Source organism: Rhinatrema bivittatum, chromosome 4 (genome assembly GCF_901001135.1).
Source record: "Rhinatrema bivittatum chromosome 4, aRhiBiv1.1, whole genome shotgun sequence".
Lineage (NCBI taxonomy): Eukaryota > Metazoa > Chordata > Amphibia > Gymnophiona > Rhinatrematidae > Rhinatrema > Rhinatrema bivittatum.
Genome location: NC_042618.1, coordinates 265513773 through 265535140, shown reverse-complemented (window position 1 = coordinate 265535140; position 21368 = coordinate 265513773). Strand labels below are relative to the sequence as shown.

The following is a 21368-nucleotide window of genomic DNA, read 5'->3' as shown; positions in this document are numbered from 1 at the left end:
AAAAAGGATTGGATAAGTTCTTGGAGGAGAAGTCCATTACCTGCTATTAATTAAATTGACTTAGAAAATAGCCACTGCTATTACTAGCAACAGCAACATGGGATAGACTTAGTTTTTGGGTTGTTGCCAGGTTCTTATGGCCTGGATTGGCCACAGTTGAAAACAGGATGTTGGGATTCATGGATCATTGGTCTGACCCAGCATGTTATGTTCTTATGGTCTTGCTGTGGAATCTGCAGTTTCCTAGCGTGTAGCAAATGGACTCAAAACAAGTGGGTATAGTGTGCTCGTGCTAGCAGTTGGAGATGGATCTGACGTCAGCACGGGTACATATACCCCCACAGGAAGTGAAGCAATTCAGTAATTTCCATCTCCAAAGCAGTTTGGAGCTCCTTCATGCTCGCTGAGGCGTTCTTCCAAATTCTGACGACTAATTCCTAGGACTATTAACGACAAGCCCCGCACTCCTGCGGTGATACCAGTCGGTCCCTCCCCTGGTTGAGTTTCCCGAGGTGATTTCCGTGGTCCCTCGGAGGTAAGTGCCTCGGTCCGGTGGCCGACTCGCGTCAGGGACCTGCCCCTGAATGAGAAGGGCTCGGGCGTGGTCCCTAGAGGCAGCCTCGGTCCCGGCGTGGACTTGGCCCCCGAGCGAGACGAGTTCGGGCGCGGCCTAGAGGCAGCGGGTGCACCTCCTCGAGCGAGGCGATGAAGGTACTCGCCCTCTCCCCCCGCAGCCGGAGACCGCCCGGGTTGCAGCCGGGAAGCGCCGAAGACAAGGTAAGGCGTATATATTTACTTGTTGGTCTCCGAGGATCCGAGGAGAAGCAGAGTGTGCCTCTGGGGCGGCCAGTTCAGTAGGCCGCCGTTTCGTCTGCCTGCTCGCCATCATCTGCTACCTGAAGCGTCCCGCCTATTGCTATGCGCACAGGGATAGGCGACCGTTGCTACGCGCACGGCAATCGGCGCAAAGGCGCACATTGCTAGGCGCCCGTTCATTGCTAGGCGCCAGTTTATAGGCGCACATTTATAGGCGCACGTTCTCGGCCCACTGCTATAGGCGCACATTGTTAGGCGCATGTTGCTGAGCGCTGATTCCAGGCGCCTGCTTTCGCGCACAGCGCAGGCTCTTATTGAGTTCACCGGCGGCATGGAAAAGTAAGAGTGACCAGGCTTCGGCAGTGCCGGCACCTCCAGTATCAGGCATCAATCTCTGCTCTGCATGCAACTTCAGGGCCACACAGAATGAGGATGCAGACTCCCTATGTGCCCAATGTGAAGAGGCCCTGGGAGTACCGGGCCAGGGCCGGTCACAGCCCGGCGTTCTTGCCGGTTCCTCAGGGAACACCCCGGAGCCAGCTAGCAGCGAGGAGCAGCCAGTGAACCAGGGGGGGCCTGGTTCCCATGCGGCCAGATATTGCTTCGATCTCCTGGGTGGAGTTATTCAAAGGGATTCATACCTTTGTCACGATGCAGTCAGCTCCCCGACCGGGTCCATACGTTCAGAATGACCTGGCCCCTGGACCCTCGAGGCCTAGGCACGGCCCACTCGCCACCAATTATGGGGATTCAGACTACCCGGCAGAAGAAGATGAGCCCCCCGAGGAGGGAGAGCTTTCCTCGGGGGTAGAACCTTATCGGACCATGCGGCGCTTCTTTATTAGAGCGGATCTTCCAGACTTGATCTCGCAATGCCTGTCGGAACTGGCCCTTCCGGGCCATGACACCCCAGGGGAGCCTAGAGTGAACCCCCTGTTAGAGGGTCTGCGCCAAACTTCTCACCGCTTTCCCCTCCTGCAAGTGGCACAGCAGCTCATCGATCTGGAATGGGCTGCACCGGAGGCTCCATTCAAGGGGGGTCGGGCCTTGGCAGGCATGTACCCCTTAGCCCCGGCAACTAAGGACATGTTGGCGTGCCCTCAGGTAGACGCCATAGCGCAATTGTAAAGCGCACCACCATCCCGGTGGAAGGAGGGACGGCCCTCAAGGATACACATGACCGGCGTATGGACGCCATTCTGAAGCAGGCTTTTGAGGTGGCAGCCATGTCCCTACGAATTGCGACTTGCTGCACGGTGGTGACGCATTCCTGCTTATCTCAGGCTCGGAACAACGCCCCGGGAGAAGGGATGGAATCAGCTCTCTCGTTCCTTACTGACGCAGCCTCCGACCTCGTCCGTACGGCAGCCAAGGGAGTGTCATCCTCAGTGGCAGCCAGGAGGCAGCTCTGGCTACGTAACTGGTTGGCCGACTCCTCTTCCAAGATGCGTCTCTCGAGGATGCCCTTTGAGGGATTTCTCCTGTTCGGCAGCGACCTGGAGAAGCTGGCCAATAAATGGGGCGCCTCTCCTTTACCTCGTCCACCAGAAGACAGACCACCCAGAGGTAGAACCTCTCAGTGCTTCAACCCTTACGGGACTCGCTACCAGGCACCCTCAGTCGCAGGCCAGGAACCAGTCCCTTTCGGCCCTAAGCACAGTAAGAGGGGGAGCCGGCTCGGGTTCCGGCTGGCCGTTACCCCACAATGACAATCAGCCGGCCCATCCGGGAAGTAGCAGCCATAGGGGGCAGGCTGACCCCTCTTTACCGCAGGTGGGCCGCGATTACCTTGGACCAGTGGGTCCTCACCATCATCCGAGAGGGGTAATACCTGGACTTTCTTCGGCTCCCGCCAGACAATTTTGTGGAATCTCCTTGTTCACCCCTCAAGAGGGCGGCGCTAGATGTTACCTTACAGAGGCTTCTCTCCCTCAAGGCCATAATTCCAGTGCCTGCAGGGGAGATAAATTCTGGGCATTATTCCATTTATTTCATAGTACCCAAGAAGGAGGGCACTTTCCGACCCGTCCTGGACCTCAAGTCAGTCAACCGCTACCTACGGGTACCCAGCTTTCGCATGGAAACCCTGCAATCTGTCAAAAATTCAGTACAGCCAGGGGAGTTTCTCACATCCCTAGATCTGTCAGAAGCCTACCTGCATATCCCAATCCATCGGGTTCATCAGCGCTAGCTACGTTTCAAAGTCTTGGACCAACACTTTCAGTTTCGGGCGTTACCCTTCGGGTTAGCCACAGCGCCGCGGATCTTTACCAAGGTCATAGTAGTAGTGGCGGCAGCCCTCAGGAAGGAGGGAATTCTTGTCCATCCCTACCTGGACGATTGGTTGATCAGGGCAAAATCGCCAGAAGAGAGCCATCGGGCAACCAGCCGAGTGATTGCTCTTCTGGAGAGCCTAGGCTGGGTAGTAAACTTAAACAAGAGTTCCCTACAGCCGTCTCAGTCGAAGGAATACCTAGGAGTCCTATTCGACACTCAGGCAGACAGAGTCAGCTTGACTCCCAAAAGAAGAGAAAAGCTCAAGAATCGTCTGCAGGCCCTGCTGCACGCCGTCCGGCCCACAGCTTGGGATTACCTACAAGTCCTCGGCTTGATGGCATACACTCTGGAGGTGATACCATGGGCACGGGCGCATATGAGGCCATTACAACGTGCCCTCCTATCCCGGTGGAGCCCGCGATCACAAACTTACACCGTACACCTACCTCTACCAGCCAGGGTACGGAATCAGCTGCGATGGTGGCTGCAGCAAAGCCACATGAGCCGGGGGTCCAGGATGTCCTCTCCGACCTGGACCCTGCTCACTACAGACGCCAGCCTGAGTGGCTGGGGCGCACATTACGAAGGACTCACCACCAAGGGCAGTGGAAGCAGAGAAGAGTCAGGCTATGCGTGCCTGCGATTTGCCCACAGACTGCGACACCAAGCAGTCAGAGTGATGTCAGACAACGTGGCATACACGGTGGCATACATCAACCGACAGGGCGGAACCAGAAGCCAACAGGTAGCCCTAGAAATAGCTCCCCTGATGACTTGGGCGGAAGCAAATCTCCAGGACATCTCCGCCGTCCACATCGCCGGGAAGGACAACATCACGGCAGACTTCCTCAGCAGAGAAAGTCTACACCCTGGGGATTGGCAACTGTCACCCACAGTGTTCCAGATGATTGTGAATCGGTGGGGGACCCCGGGCATGGACCTACTAGCGGACAGGTCCAACGCTCAAGTACCCAGATATTCATTCAGCCGCAGGCGGGATCCTCTGTCCTCAGGGGATCGATGCATTGGTACAACATGGCCCAGGAGATTCTGCTGTACGCTTTTCCACCATGGCCCCTGCTGGGCGCCACTATACACAGGATTCAGCGGCACAGAGGCCTAGTTCTTCTAGTGGCCCCAGACTGGCCAAGAAGACCCTGGTACGCAGACATGAGAAGACTACTGGCAGGGAATCCACTACCCCTGCCTCCACACAGGGACCTACTGCGACAAGGTCCCATACTTCACGAGGATCCGGCTCAATTCTCTCTTACGGTTTGGCCATTGAGAGGGCTAGACTGAAGTCACGGGAATATTCAGGACCGGTAATAGATACACTCCTCAGAGCACGCAAGTTCTCCACATCACTAACTTATATAAGGATCTGGAGAGTATTTGAAGCTTGGTGCGAAGCTAATGGCACCAACCCACATGCCGCTAAGATTCCTATCATTTTGGAATTACTACAAGATGCTCTGCAGAGGGGTCTGTCCCTCAATTCCATCAAGGTCCAAGTGGCAGCACTTTCCTGCTACGGTCCCCGGAGTGACGGCAATAGCATCGCCACACACCCAGACGTTTCACGCTTCCTGAAAGGTGTCAAACACATTCGTCCGCCACTGAAGTGGCCCATACCTCTGTGGAACCTCAACCTAGTTTTGGACTTTCTAGCGGGACACGCCTTCCATCCACTTTGAGGCCTGTGCTTCCGTTTGTTAACCTTGAAGATGGTGTTCCTGCTGGCTGTTTGCTCCGCACGACGCGTCTCAGAGCTACAAGCACTGTCTTGCCGTGATCCGTTTCTCTGAATCACGCCAGAAGCCATCCATCTTCGCACAGTCCCTTCCTTCTTACCCAAAGTAGTCTCGCACTTCCACCTCAACCAAACCATCTCTTTACCTACCACAGAAGGTTTGAAGAAGTCAGAAGACGGTCGAGTTCTACGACATCTCGACATCGGCAGGCTACTGTCCAGGTACCGGGAAGTGTCCGAAGCAATACGAAAGACGGACCATCTGTTCATTCTACACAGCGGGAAGAAGCAAGGGGAAGTGGTCTCATGGGCAAGTATCGCCAGCTGGGTCAAAGAAGTTATCAAGGCAGCCTACGTAGACGCGGGAAAATCACCACCTCTACAGGTCAAGGCTCACTCTACCAGAGCGCAAGCGGCCTCTTGGGCAGAAACTCGGATGTTGTCACCTGCTGAGATCTGTAAGGCGGCGACGTGGTCCTCCCTCCATACCTTCTCCAGATTCTACTGTCTGGATGTCCAGGCCAGGGAGGACACCGCATTCGCGAGGGCAATCCTGCACGGACCGCGGGCAGCCTCCCGCCCAGTCCAGGAGTAGCTTTTGTACATCCCACTTGTTTTGAGTCCATCTGCTACACGCTAGGAAATGTAGAGATTACTTACCTGATAATATCGTTTTCCTTAGTGTATGCAGATGGACTCAGCATCCCGCCCAGCTGCCAATATTCATGGGATTTCACAGGCTCAAGGTAAGCCATGTTATGCTATATAGGGCATCCACCCTGCCGGGTGTCGACGCCTTCCGGTTGAGAATCCTGGCGGTCTCCAGCTACTATCAACCGGTCAGGGTAATCCTGTTTAATTAATCGATCGGTCAGTACTCATATAGCTATGACAGCTTTGCAAGGAAGATTACTGAGTTGCTTCACTTCCTGTGGAGGTATATGTACCCGTGCTGTCTTCAGATCCGTCTCCAACTGCTAGCACGAGCACACTATACCCACTTGTTTTGAGTCCATCTGCTAACACTAAGGAAAACGAGATTATCAGGTAAGTAATCTCTACATTTTGACTCCACTTTCCTTGAGTTATGTGATGTATACCAGCTGGAATACTAAGTTAATAGCAGAAGCGTAGCAAGGGTCTCCAGTGCCTGGGTGCCAGTGCATTTGTGTTGCCTCACCAGCATCCCCCACCTCCACCTCCCAAATCCTCCTTGCAGAAATGCTTAAGGGCAAGAAAGTCCCACTAATAGAAACCCCAGAAAAGATATGAACTGACAAATTGCTGTGAATAGTCTATGGGGCAAAAGCTTCCCTACCTTCAGACAGGTAACCAAAAAAGGGATAGAGCTCAAGTCCTTCAAATGATCTTTTTGTTGAAAAATTATTTATACAATAAAGATCTTTTAAGGACTTGAGCTCTATCCCTTTTTTGGTTACGTCATAACTTTGATAGATCAACTTCCTTGTTGTTTTTTGGGTCCTACCTACAGACAGGCCACCAACATTGTCTCTTCCCTCCATGGTGTACTGCAAGCAAACCAAAACAACATCTGATAAAGAATAAGACCAAGCGTTTAAGGGCTGTGATGTAAAATTTTTAATTTTTTCCAAAATTTCCACTTCTGACCATTAGGAGAAAAAAAAATAAAGGAAAACCCATTCCAAATTTCTTTTTATCCAGATCTGCATATCCCCTCAAATACAAAATAATTGACTACAAATTTGAAAGAGACACATGAAGACAAATGCTGAACTGAAAACCTCAAAAGCCAGACTCTGCCTGAAGTATAACACCAGAGAAATAATATAGAAATATTCAGATATACATTTCCCAAAAATGGCACAGAAAAAATCAAGTTTCCATCTCAGAAAGAGAAGTAATATCGGTCTCACTCTCCTACCCTCCCAGACCCCAGCAATCTTGCTCCCTAGCCTCTCCCCCTCCCAGACCTCCCAGCCAGACTCATATGCACTGCAATAATGCAAAAAATAGAACATCACTATTCCTCATAAAACAAAATCAAGACATACAAATCCATCATAATAGTAAACCATATTAATAAAAAAAAATTTCAAAACAGATTTGAATTAGATGAATTAGATGATTTCAAAACATCTAATAAATAAGAATAAAAAAAATTAACATTTACCAAAAAATTAGGTAAATATTTCAAAATAGTAGAAATAACACCCAGTAAATAAAACTAAAAAGAATAAAAAATATTCCCCTCTTCATGCCTGGGAACTTTTGATTTCTAGTCACCCTGAGATTGTCATGGATCATTTGGGGGTGAGGGGCAGGAGAGGAAGGAACACACAAACTTTCTCCTTTCACTCTCATATACACACATTCATTCACACATATGCACATTCTACCTTCTCTTTCTCACTTCCCTCTTCCTCTTTCTCACGCGCCTTTCCCTTTTACTTACCTCTTAGTCACTCACCCCCTCCCTGACACTCAACCCCTTTTCCTTCATTCTCACCTCCCTTCCCTCCCATCACTCACCACCCTCTCCCCCTTCCCATCCCTCACTCTCATCCCCTTTCCTTCCCTTACTCATACCCCTTCCCTCTTAGTCACAACCCACCATATGACTCATTCCCCTCGTTGTCGTCTTCCTTTTGCGCAGATGAGATAAGCCCGCTGGCAGGTCATAATTTGGCCCACTGCTAGGCGTGCCTAGCTCTTTATCTTTCTTATGCACAGTCTCTCACACATGCACACACTTCCTCTCTCTAAATGCACAGGCTTTCAGACACTCTCCCTCGCTTTCATATGCTCAGGCTCTCACACACATGCAAGCTCCCTCTCTTTTATATGCAGAAACGCTCACACACATGCATGCACACTCCCTCTCTCTCAAACACATGAACTCATACACATGCACACGTTCCCTCTCTCTCATGTACGTGTTCACACAAACGCTCCCTCTCTCTGATGCACACAGGCTCCACACAAGCTCCCTCTTTCATGTACACATGCTGACACAAATGCTCCCTCTCTTACACACAGGCTGTCACACATATACACACACACACTTGCATTCTTGTCACCTGAGCCCCTCCATCGCCTTTTCATGGAGTCTGAGAGGAAAGGGATGATCCTGTGGCCTTCGGCTCACTCAGGCCGTTAGCAGGTTAGGGTGTGCCAGTGACCCAATGAATTTGTCTTCCTTTCAGCAGCTGGCAGGTTGAGGTGAGCAGCCGTGGCCCCTTCTTTATTTCGGCCACTGGTTGGTTGGAGTGTGCAGGCGGCCTAGCAGACCTCTTCTTCGGCTGCTGCAAGATGGGGTCTGCGGCGTTTTCTTCACAGCACAATAGCTTCCAGAGGCCCTGTGCGCAGAACTAAAGATGCCCCTCCTGTGCCTCCTTAAGCACATGGCTGACAACACATGCTTCCCATCTTCCTTCTGGGGACCAGAGGACATTTTACATCCAGGCCTGCTTTTACAGCAGAGCCTGGAGTTTTCAGGTATGCACTGAAAAAAAAAATACAGAAAAGGCCTCTAGGCACCCCCTACAGCTCGATGCTCGGGAGCTTTGGCTCACCTCCCACTCCCCTCGCTACATCACTGGTTGATATTCCCCTTGCATCAAACATAGCAACAAATTATTCTTGTCTACAAAAGGCTCCTCAACTGCATTACATTTTTTGTCTTATCCAAGGCAACAGTGACTTTGTTTCATGTGATCAGATAAAATCTTTGTACCATTGGACTAGGCTGGGGATTACTCAGATTAGGCAGGAGGAGAAAGAGCGAAGATGTTTCAACAATTGCAGGAGCAGTATCACTTGAATAGTAAGGACTTTTTTGCTTATTTATAATTGAGGTATTGTATCCTTTTTCTTATGTTAATTGCAGCTGGATAGAACAGCTTGAAGAACTGTTTTCTGATAGAGCCACTATATCTGGGATACACAAGGCTTTTCAAAATTGAGACTACAGAACTCCTGTGAGTTATTAATCTCTTGGCATAGGGATTTGGAAATACTCACAGAAATAGGCTACTTGGGTATTCTAAAAGACAAGTAATATATCTTTGAGACAGATTTTAAATTTTTGCAAAGAGATTATATTATCCCAGTTAAAGCCTATAAAGCTAAATTATCAAGCTCAGCTATGTCTGAAATGTGACACTGCTCCTCGTTCTTTTTCTCATGATTTTTTGTCATGCCCTTTAATATAAAATTTTTGGCATTGAATCACTAGCTTCCTTGGTCAGCTTCTTGATCAAACAATTCCATGTAATGCAATTCCATGATGCTTCTTTTTTTAAAACTCAAAGGGGGGAAATTGTTTTGTTAGAAAAGCTTTCCTATTAGGAAAGAATGATCCTGGCAGCTTGGAAAGAAACCTTGCTTTTGTCTTTTTGGCAGTGGTGTAATGCTGTATATATCACAATGCAAATGGAAAATTTAGGTAGTCTTGCTGATTTTGTAAAGAGGAGATCTTTTTTCACCACTTGGGAAAGCTATACTCAGAGTCTGCCCTGCACGCACCCTTAGTTTGGTATTAAATTTTTAACCTTTTTGCTTGGTATTTGCCTGTTAAAAATGTGGTATAAAAGGTAAATAAGGTTCTTTGCCCTCCAGTTCAGTTGAGGTGATCTCATAACGAAGGTGAAGGACCGGGGGTTAGCAAGGGTAACAAAGGAATAGTTCTTATAATTGGTTGTGTAGACTCTTACGTGTTGATATTGCTGGAGGGGTAAGATAATTTTGCAAATAAATTATTGAAGTGTAATTTGAGGGGGGGGGATATTTTGAAAATGTTTGAACTGTAGTAAATTATTGATAAGTTTGATGCTTGATGTACATAAGAAACCAATATAGATCAGGCAAGTATTTATCATCTTTATTTCAATAGACAGCTTTAAAAGTAAAATAGCCAACTAACAAAACTTATTGCTATAATGTACAAATGTTCATAATGAAGTCCAAGATGGGCATTAACCAAGCTACAGCAGATCAGGAGGCCAGTAAATACATCCAATAACCCAGCCCCTAATTTTAACAGATACTCTCATAACCATGCCCATCTTCAGTAGAAGTATTCTTAACTTCTAATGTGTCACTATAAATCATAAATAATACCCTCTCTTTTCCTTAGCTGAGCTTGTCTATGCTAATTATATCTAATAGAACAGAGCTGGCTCAAATGCATGCTATTGGCATCAGAACGCCACATCTCAGATAACAAACTGTCAAGTGGTATATCATCAATTACATATTTTTTTGTTGACCGAAGAAACAATGTAAGCTACAAAAATCAACTTTACCTTGTCACCAGACTTGGACTTTACTTTAAAACAATGCCATCCCCAATCTCTTCACAATAATGGTATAATAATCCTCCTTTCCTCTATTTATAAAATAATGTTAATTCAGATGCTGGTAAATGGACCTTCAAACTAAGCATCATCAATGTGTATTACCACTTCTTTGCTCAGCCTTATATATAGTCATTGGTCAAAGTTGTAACCACAATTGCGGTTTCCAGTATACAAGCTGTTAAGCTAAATATGAAATTTTTTTTAAATTTTTCTTTTGTAATTAAATTACACTGTCTGTTTTGTAGTTCATTTATAGTAAAGTACACAGTCTCTATTGTGTAGAAACAACTAGAACCTATTTCAGTTGTTCAGAGCTTGAAGTAATGCCTCAAGATTTATGCTATAACTCAGATGCCTGCAAGAGATCACACATCTTCGCACGGGACCGCGTTTCAAACTAAATTAGTTCTTCCAGGAGCGAATCTTGTATTGGCGTCTACAATCAGTAAAAAAACAAAAGCATAAGTCATTAAGCATACACAGTTTTGATAATGCATAAAGACACTTACTCATTCGCAGTAGCATTTTCAGCTCATAGCAGCAGCAAACCGGAAATCGAGGTTTTAACCGGAAAGGGCTACTGCCAGTTCTTTTTTTTTTTTTTTTTAATAAGGGTAACGTTGTCAATAAAATGACGTTGGACAAACTGCCCCCAATTACCTTACAATCTGATGGTAATGCACCGCGTTGTTCTTACAAAATAGAATGCCAATCAATTTCACTGTTTAAGCCATGAGGCTGAATGGTGTTTAGATTTTAAAAAATCCACTAGGAGGTGGAGAAGGGAGAGGTACTTACTTTTCTGACAGCTGATATTCCAGGAACCATTCCGGGGGAGAAGCCGGGAGCCCGGTCCTCGACGGTGAGCACAGCACAGCTGTTCTAAATTACTTCCTGGAATGTCATCAGGGAGGGTCCGGCTGAGAGCCCTCAAAGTCGGCCCTCCTGCAGTACCTCCCCGAGGTGGAGAAGGGAGAGGTACTTACTTTTCTGACAGCTGATATTCCAGCAGCCATTCCAGGGGAGAAGCCGGGAGCCCTGTCCTCAACAGTGAGCACAGCACAGCTGTTCTAAATTACTTCCTGGAACGTCATCATGGAGGGTCCGGCTGAGAGCCTTTAAAGCAGTCTATGCCAGCGCGCTGCCTAAGCCGCGCGCGGCTTTGATTAAATTGCCTGGACTTTTTGGTTTTGAAAAGTACCTGCTCTCCCTATTATCTCCACCAACAAGAAATCGAAGTTACATCGAAGATCCCGGTGTACGTGAGTAGTGCCAGAAGGCACAGTTTAGTTTAAAATTCTTGTAAATGCCTCACTCTGTAAAGAAACGGAGGGCCAAAGAGAAAGAGGCCCTTCTGGGACCACATGCCTCACTGCTGGGCCCAATGGATGCACATTTACACCGAGTTACGTTGAAACCGGGTGAAGTCTCACTGAGTGAGGGAAGGGAGAAAGAATTACCCGACCACCCTCTCCCCAGTAGAGCGGATGCCCCCAAGTAATCTTGTAGAGACGAGGCCCCAAATTCAAACCCCTGATTTTCTGGAGTTGGGTGTTAGTCGGACTACAAGAGATCAGTGAGAAGGAGAAACATCACAGGCCATTTCTAGTCTCTCTATATTTCCATCTGGTACTGGGGATGAAATCAGAAGCACTGCACTAGAGAAGGTACCTGGTGAGAAATATGTATTCCCACAGCTTTTGAGTGGATTTGATAAAGCCAACTGTTATCTCATTAGACTCTATTTGGGATGCTGTCCAGGCATTAAATTCTAATATCTACAATCAGATGGCTCCAATGTATACATTCTTGGGGAAAATGGATATACGAATAGAGAATATGAAAAAGGAAATAAATGTTGACAAGGAGAGTATTATCAAAATTAAATAATCTTGTGCTTCAGAATACTTTAATGAAAGATAATTATATAGTGTTTAGTAGACTAGAAAATTTGGAAAATGTGTTTAATACATTAATAATTTCCATAAGAGTCAGTTTACACCACCAAGGAATATGTGGAAAAAATGTCAGAAATCTTAAAGATCCCAGACCAAGCTTTACCAGTAACATCGAGAATTTATTTTATATCATTTAGTAAAGACAAAATGATTGCAGAGAGTAAAGAGAGTAAAACTACTCCTGTAATTGATTCCTTACAGTTAAATTTAACAGAAATATTGGAAACATCCCAGAAAGATCAGATTATTCCTGCTACTTTAGTGGTTTCATTCCTGCTTGAGGCAGATAAAGAATGGACACTAAAAATGTTTTTTCAACACACATCAGAGAGTTTTTTGGGTCTTCAGGTAAATGTTTTTCCTGACCTTTCGAAGGCCACTCAAAAGAGAAGAAAACAGTCTGTTACTAAGACCTAGAGTTTTAGAAATTGGTGCCATGTTTCTACTTAAATTCCCCAGTAAGTGTCTAGTAAAATATCAGAGATTATCATATGTTTTTTTCCAACCCAACCAGCTTACAGCTTTTCTTGTAGGTAAAAATTCCTTACCAGGAAGTTCATCTCCTATTGAGTGAGTGCAAAGTTTGATATATAGTCTGCCATTGGAAGATAAAGTACTTAAATACCAATATAAAAGCTTCTTTTTTTCATTAAAACGTAAATTGTAAGTAACAAATTTTTTTCCCTTAGGTTTAAGTCTTGAGATCTCTGATTGTGGACTTTGATTTGTTACTAATAGCTTATAATATATAAATTCCTAGTATTAATATGTTAGGATACTATTAATTACTATGAAATATCTCTGTTTTCAAACAAGAATTGTTTTTCTTGAATAATTTGTTAAATTCAATAAAATATAAATTGAAAAAAAAAATCCACTGTTCTCTTTGATTTAGAAAAGTAGTAGGATCTCCCCCTGTGGGTTCAAATGAATCTTTTCAATAACCCACCACTTCAGATCTTTGAACAAATGTGCTTGTCACGACGAGTGACGTTATCAAATTTGCAGGTGACACAAAATTATTCAGAGTAGTTAAATCACAAGAAGACTGTGATACATTACAGGAGGACCTTGCAAGACTGGAAGATTGGGCATCCAAATGGCAGATGAAATGTAATGTGGACAAGTGCAAGGTGTTGCATTATAGGGAAAAATAACCCTTGCTGTAGTTACACGATGTTAGGTTCAATATTAGGAGCTAGCACCCAGGAAAAAGATCTAGGCATCATAGTGGATAATACTTTAAAATCATCGGCTCAGTGTGCTGCAGCAGTCAAAAAAGCAAACAGAATGTTAGGAATTATTAGGAAGGGAATGGTTAATAGAACGGAAAATGTCATAATGCCTCTATATCGCTCCATGGTGAGACCGCACCTTGAACACTGTGTACAATTCTGGTCGCCGCATCTCAAAAAAGATATAGTTGCGATGGAAAAGGTACAGAGAAGGGCAACCAAAATGATAAAGGGGATGGAACAGCTCCCCTATGAGGAAAGGCTGAAGAGATTAGGGCTGTTCAGCTTGGAGAAGAGACGGCTGAGGGGGGATATGCTAGAGGTCTTTAAGATCATGAGAGGTCTTGAACGAGTAGATGTGACTCGGTTATTTACACTTTCGAATAATAGGACTATTTATTTATTTATTTATTTATTTATTTAAGGCTTTTATATACCGATGTTCCTGTACTAGTACATATCACGTCGGTTTACATAGAACCAAAGTTGGAAATTACATCAAACAAGAGGGTACAGATAACAGGGCTAACTTCGTATGAACTTATAGATAAAGTAGCAAACAACTAAAAATAAAATTAAATTATTATAAATATAAGTATAAATATACAAAATATAAATAAACATAAACAATCAACAAACTTGGATTTACAGCAGACTTGAAAAGCTTGAATGCATTATAACATACAGCTAGTGGGGAAATAATGAGATTAACTTATAAGATTAAATGGTTACGGTGTCGGACATCTCGCATATTGGGTTATGAAATGCGTGAATCTGACCCTGAGGGAGAGACCTTTAAGTGAAGGCTTTTGTGAAAAGCCAAGTTTTGAGCTGCTTTTTGAACGTCCAACTACAAGTTTCTAGCCGAAGGTCTATGGGGAGGGCATTCCAGTGAGAGGGGCTGGCGGTCGAGAATGCACGTTTCTTGAGCGATGACTTGGCTGGAGGTGCATATAAGGTGCCTAAGTAGCTGGTTCTGATTGGTCTCGATGATGCGTGGGAACGAAGTGGGTCACTTAGATTTAGCGAAGTTTGGGAATGAATGGTCTTGTGGGTTATGGTTAGTACTTTGAATATGATTCTAAATTTAATAGGGAGCCAGTGTAGGTTCTTTAGAATAGGTGTGATGTATTCTCCTCTACTAGAGTTGGTTAGGATCCTGGCAGCCGAGTTCTGCAGCATTTGTAATGGTTTGGTGGTGATAGCTGGGAGGCCAATTAGCAGAGAGTTGCAATAGTCAGTTTTTGAAAATAGAATAGTTTGGAGGACTGTTCTAAAGTCCTGAAAGTGGTGGAGAGGTTTTAGCTTTTTCAATATGTGTAGCTTGTGAAAACATTCTTTTCCTAGCGTGTAGCAGATGGACTCAAAACAAATGGGTATAGTGTGCTCGTGCTAGCAGTTGGAGACGGATCTGACGTCAGCACAGGTACATATACCCCCACAGGAAGTGAAGCAATTCAGTAATTTCCGTCTCCAAAGCAGTTTGGAGCTACCCACGCTCGCTGAGCGTCTTTCCAATTTCTATCGACTAAATTCATAGAAGAAATTTACTGAAGACGAGCCCCACACTCCTGTGGTGATACCAGGCGGTCACTCACCCAGTTGAGTTTCCCGAGCTGACTTCCGTGGTCCCTCGGAGGTAGGAGCCTCGGTCCGGTGGCCGGTTCGCGGCAGGGACCCAGCCCCCGAGTGAGAAGGGCTCGGGCGCGGCTTGGCCCCCGAGCGGTTCGGGCGCTGCCTAGAGGCAGCCTTGGTCCCGGCGTGGACTTGGCCCCCGAGCGGTTCGGGCGTGGCCTAGAGGCAGCGGGTGCACTTCCTTAAGTGCGGCGGTGAAGGTATTCCCCTCTCCCCCCGCAGCCGGAGACCGCCCGGGTCGCAGCCGGGAAGCGCCGAAGACAAGGTAAGGCGTTCATCTTTACTTGGTCTCCGAGGAAGTGTGGACTGACTGGGCCTGCCTACGAGGCTGCCCGCCTGGGAGGTCGCCATTCTTGCCTGCCTACTTCTTGTTTCAGATTAAGCGCTTTTGTTTACTAAATGCACGTTGTTCGCGCACGCTACTTGGATACGCACACATCTGCTAAGACGCCCGTTATAGGCGCATGTTTATACGACGCCCGTTTATAAGACGCCCGCTTCCAGGCGCACGTTTATAAGACGCCCGCTTCTAGGCGCACGTTTATAAGACGCCCGTTATAGGCGCACGTTTATAAGACGCCCGTTATAGGTGCCCATTTATAAGACGCCCCGTTGATAGGCGCACATTTATAAGACGCCCCGTTGATAGGCGCACTGTTTATAAGACGCCCGCTATAGGCGCACGTTTCTAAGGCGCCCGCTATAGGCGCACTGTTTCTAAGACGTCCGCTATCGGCGCACTGTTTCTAAGGCGCCCGCTATAGGCGCATGCTGTTGAGCGCCCGTGTTAGGCGCACATCGTAGGACGACACCGCATTTCAGGCAAATGGAGCATAAGAATGCCTCTGCGTTCGCAGAGTCGGCACCCCCAGAATCAGGCATGAACGCTCTAAGCCTCTGCTCAGCATGCAACCTTAGAGCCACACAGAGCGAGGAATCAGACTCCCCATGTGCCCAATGTGAGGAAGCCATAGTAGTTCCAGGACAAGACCAGTCCCAGCCCAGCGGTTCCTTAGGGAACACTCCGGACTTAGCAGACCACGGCGAGCAGCCAGGGAACCCAAGAGACTTGGTACCCCTGCGGCCAGATCTGGCTTCGCTTTCCTGGGTGGAATTATTTAAGGGGATTCACGCCTTTGTCCAGATGCAGTCTGCTCCTCGGATGGGTCTTTCCGTCCCGGTTGATCCGGCCCCTGGACCCTCGAGACCTAGGCGCAGCCACTCACCACCCGACAGCCCCAATCATGAGGATTCGGATTATTCACAGGTAAGTGAGGAGCCCCCCGAGGAGAATGAACTTCCCTCGGAGATAGAACCATATCGGACCATGAGACGCTTCTTTCGGAGAGAAGATCTGCCGGGCCTGGTCTCACAATGCTTATCGGAGCTGGCCATTCCGGGCCAGAACCCCTCAGGGGTCCCTGTACAGAACCCTCTGCTAGAGGGCCTGCGCCAAACGGCTCACCACTTTCCCCTCCTACAAGCAGCACAGCAGCTAATCGAGCTGGAATGGAAGGCACCAGAGGCCTCATTCAAAGGGGGTCGGGCCTTGTCTGGCATGTACCCTCTAGATCCGACATCCAAGGAATTGCTGGCGTGCCCCAGGGTAGACGCCATAATTAATGCAATCGTGAAACGCACCACCATTCCGGTGGAGGGGGGGGGGGGGGGGCGGCTCTCAAGGATGCGCATGACCGGCGCATGGACACCATTCTGAAACAAGCCTTTGAGGTAGCAGCCATGTCCCTTCGAATCGCGACTTGCTGCACCGTGGTGACGCGCGCCTGTTTATCACAGGCAAGAAACAACACCCCGGGAGAAGACATGGAATTGGCTCTCGCATTTCTCACAGACGCAGCCTCCGACCTCGTCCGTACGGCAGCCAAGGGAGTGTCCTCCTCAGTGGCAGCCAGAAGACAGCTTTGGCTACGCAATTGGGCAGCCGACTCGTCCTCCAAAACTCGACTCACAAGAATGCCCTTTAAGGGTTCCCTACTGTTCGGCAGCGACCTTGAGAATTGGGCTACTAAATGGGGTGCCTCCCCGTTACCCCGTCTACCAGAAGACAGGTCAAGGAGGAGCCAGCGTCCTGTTTCCAGACCATCCAGAGGTAGAAACTCGCAGCGCTTCAACCCTTAAAAGTCTCGCTATCAAGCACCTCGTTCTCAGGCCAGGAATCATCCCTTTCGGGCTAAGCACACCAAGAAGAGAACCGGTCCGGGTTCTGGCCCCGTCCATAACCCACAATGACAATCAGCCGACCCATCCGAGGGTAGCAGCCATAGGGGCAGGCTAACTCTCTTCTACCGCAGGTGGGTCGAGATCACTTCGGACCAGTGGGTCCTCGCCATCATCCGGGAAGGATATTACCTGGATTTCTTTCGGCTTCCGCCGAACAAGTTTGTGGAATCTCCTTGTTCGCCACTCAAGACAGTGGCACTAGAAGTGACCTTACAGAGGCTCTTGGCCCTAAAAGCCATAATCCCAGTACCTGCGGAAGAGGTAACTTCTGGGCATTATTCCATTTATTTCATAGTACCCAAGAAAGAGGGCACCTTCAGTCCCGTCCTGGACCTCAAGTCAGTCAATTGACACCTATGGGTCCCCAGCTTTCGCATGGAAACTCTACGGTCTGTCAAGAATTCAGTGCAGCCAGGGGAGTTTCTAACCTTCCTAGATCTGTCAGAAGCCTTCCTGCATATCCCAATCCATCGGTATCACCAGCGCTATTTACGCTTCAAAGTCCTGAATCAGCACTTCCAGTTCCGGGCCTTACCCTTCGGGTTAGCCACCACGCCGCAGATCTTTACCAAGGTAACAGTTGTAGTGGCAGCGGCGCTCAGGAAGGAAGGAATTCTCGTCCATCTCTATCTGGACGATTGGCTGATCAGGGCAAAGTCACTGGAAGAGAGTCACCGGGCAACCAACAGAGTTATAGCTCTTCTGGAAAGCATAGGATGGGTAGTCAACATAAAGAAGAGTTCCCTACAGCCATCCCAGTTGCTGGAATATCTAGGGGTCCAATTCGACACCCAAGACGACAAGGTAAGCCTGACCTCCAAGAGACAATCAAAACTCCGGAATCATCTGCAGGTCCTGCCAGCCGGCCCACAGCTCAGGATTATCTACAAGTCCTCGGCCTCATGGCATCCACTCTGGAGGTGGTGCCATGGGCGCGGGCTCATATGAGACCATTGCAACGCGCCCTTCTATCTCGATGGAGTCCACAATCACAGGACTACACCATACACCTGCCTCTACCAGCCAGAGTGCGGAAGCAACTACGCTGGTGGTTACAGCCCGGCCACTTGAGCCGGGGGTTACTAATGTCCTCCCCAACCTGGATTCTGCTCACCACAGATGCTAGCCTGAACGGATGGGGAGCGCACTGCGAGGAGCTCACCGCCCAAGGACAGTGGACCAGAGAAGAGTCAAGGTGGAATATCAACTGACTGGAGGCACGGGCAGTCAGGCTAGCGTGCCTGCGATTTGCCCACAGACTTCGCAACAGAGCGGTCAGAGTGATGTCAGACAACGCCACCACAGTGGCATACATCAATCGACAGGGCGGAACCAGAAGCCAACAAGTGTCCCTAGAAATAACTCCCCTGATGATTTGGGCAGAAGCCAATCTTCAGGACATCTCCGCCGTACACATCGCCGGGAAGGACAACACTGCGACAGACTTCCTCAGCAGAGAACGCCTGAACCCGGGAGAATGGCAGCTGTCACCCACAGCCTTTCAGTTAATTGTGGATCACTGGGGGACGCCAGCCATGGACCTATTAGCAGACAGGTCCAATGCTCAAGTTCCCAGATATTTCAGCCGCAGGCGGGATCCTCAAGCTCAGGGGATCGATGCCCTGGTACAGTCGTGGCCTCAGGGGATCCTGCTATACGCATTTCCTCCATGGCCCCTGTTGGGCGCCATTGTTCACAGGATTCAGCGACACGGAGGTCTAGTTCTTCTAGTGGCCCCGGACTGGCCAAGAAGACCCTGGGACGCAGACATGAGAAGACTACTGGCAGGGAATCCTCTACCTCTGCCTCCATTCCGGGACCTGCTAAGGCAAGGCCCCATTTTCCACGAGGATCCAGCTCAATTCTCTCTTACAGTCTGGCCATTGAGAGGGCTAGACTGAAGAAAAGAGGATACTCAGAGCCAATGATAGATACCCTCCTCCAAGCACGCAAGTTCTCCACATCACTAACATATATCAGGATCTGGAGAATTTTTGAAGCCTGGTGCGATTCTCACAGCACCAATTCACATACTGCACAGATCATTTTGGACTTCCTACAAGATGGACTTCAGAAGGGTCTCTCTCTCAGCTCCATCAAGGTACAGGTAGCAGCGCTGTCTTGCTACGGTCCCAGACGTGACGGCAAATCCATTGCCCAGCACCCAGACGTTTCATGCTTCCTTGTAGAACCTTAACCTGGTATTGGAATTTCTAGCGGGATCAGCCTTCAGGCCCCTTCGAGGCCTGTCTCTCCATTTGTTAACCTTGAAGATGGTGTTCTTGCTGGCTGTGTGTTCAGCACGCCGCATCTCAGAGCTACAAACACTATCCTGTCGTGATCCATTTCTTAGAATCACTCCAGAGGCTATCCATCTTCGTACAGTTCCTTCTTTTTTACCCAAAGTGGTCTCACACTTTCACCTCAACCAAACCATATCCTTGCCTACCACGGACGGTTTGAAGAAATCGGAAGAAGGTCGAATACTACGTCATCTCGACATCGGCAGACTACTGTCCAGATACCTGGAAATGTCAGAAGCAGTACGAAAGACGGACCACCTGTTCGTCCTGCACAGCGGGAAGAAGCAAGGGGAAGCGGCCTCACGGCCAACCATCGCCCACTGGATTAAAGAAGTTATCAAGGCATCCGACGTAGAGGCGGGAAAACCACCACCTCTACAGGTCAAGGCTCATTCTACCAGAGCACAATCAGCCTCTTGGGCAGAAGCTAAGCTGCTGTCGCCTGCAGTGATATGTAAAGCGGCGACGTCATCCTCCCTCCATACCTTCTCCAGATTCTACCGTCTGGACGTTCAGGCCAGGGAGGACACAGCATTTGCGAGGGCGATCCTACACGGTCCTCGGGCAGCCTCCTGCCCAGTCCGGGAATAGCTTTTGTACATCCCATTTGTTTTGAGTCCATCTGCTACACGCTAGGAAATGTTAAGATTACTTACCTGGTAATCTCCTTTTCCTTAGTGTATGCAGATGGACTCAGCATCCTGCCTGGCTGCCGGTATACAGGGGGATTCGCTGACTCACGGTAAGCCATGTTTTGCTTATAATAGGGCTTCCACCCTGCCGGGGGTCGACGCCTTCCGGTTGAGAACACTGGCGGTCTCCAGCTACCATCAATTGGTCAGGGTAATCCTGTTGATTAATCGATCGGTCAGTACACATATAGCTATAACAGCTTTGCAAGGAAGATTACTGAATTGCTTCACTTCCTGTATATGTACCCGTGCTGACGTCAGATCCGTCTCCAACTGCTAGCATGAGCACACTATACCCATTTGTTTTGAGTCCATCTGCATACACTAAGGAAAAGGAGATTACCAGGTAAGTAATCTTAACATTCGTAGTGTTTGTGACAAATGTTTTGAGATAGTAACGCCAAGGTCTCTTACATGAGTGGGGGAGATCATTAGCGGTGTGATTAGATGGTTGGCAGCCTGACAGTTGTCATCCAGGGTGATCAGCATAAGTTCCGTTTTTGCAGTATTGAGAACTAAGTTAAGGCTAGTGAGGAGGGAATTTATGGACTGTAGACAATTGTTCCAGAAATTGATGGTGTTGGAGATAGATTCAGTCGGCATATATGAAGTATGTGATCTTTAGACTTGAGAGCAGATGACATAGTGGGAGAAGATAAGTGTTAAACAGGGTTGGGGAGAGGGAGGATCCTTGTGGGACTCCAAGAGTGGACTTGACCGGGTGTGATTCCTTGTTGCTTATTCTGACCTTGTATGTCCTATTGTTAAGGAATGATCTGAACCATTCAAGGGATGATCCTGAGATGCCTATGTCTGAGAGCCGGTTGATGAGGATAGAATGCTTTACAGTGTCGAAAGCTGCAGATATATCGAGAAGTGCCAGGAGGGTAGGGGGTCTTTTTCTCCAAGCCGGAGAGGATTCTGTCCATCAATGAGATTAAGAGGGATTCCGTGCTGAGGGATTTGCAGAATCTGAATTGGGCTGTTGTGAGAATCTTGTGGTCTTCTAGGAATTCCGACAACTGTTTAACTATTTTCTCCATAAGTTTGGCGACAAACGGTAGGTTAGCGATGGGGCGGAAATTGGCCAGGTCTGCAGGGTTCAGGTTGGGTTTCTTG

At 48.1% G+C, this 21368-nt stretch overlaps 1 protein-coding gene across 1 annotated transcript in view; it reads left to right on the top strand.

Moving 5' to 3' along the window:
- Positions 1-21368, top strand: part of PPFIBP1 (PPFIA binding protein 1) — a 1178807-nt gene that overhangs the window by 1138225 nt on the left and 19214 nt on the right. The window lies entirely within an intron of this gene.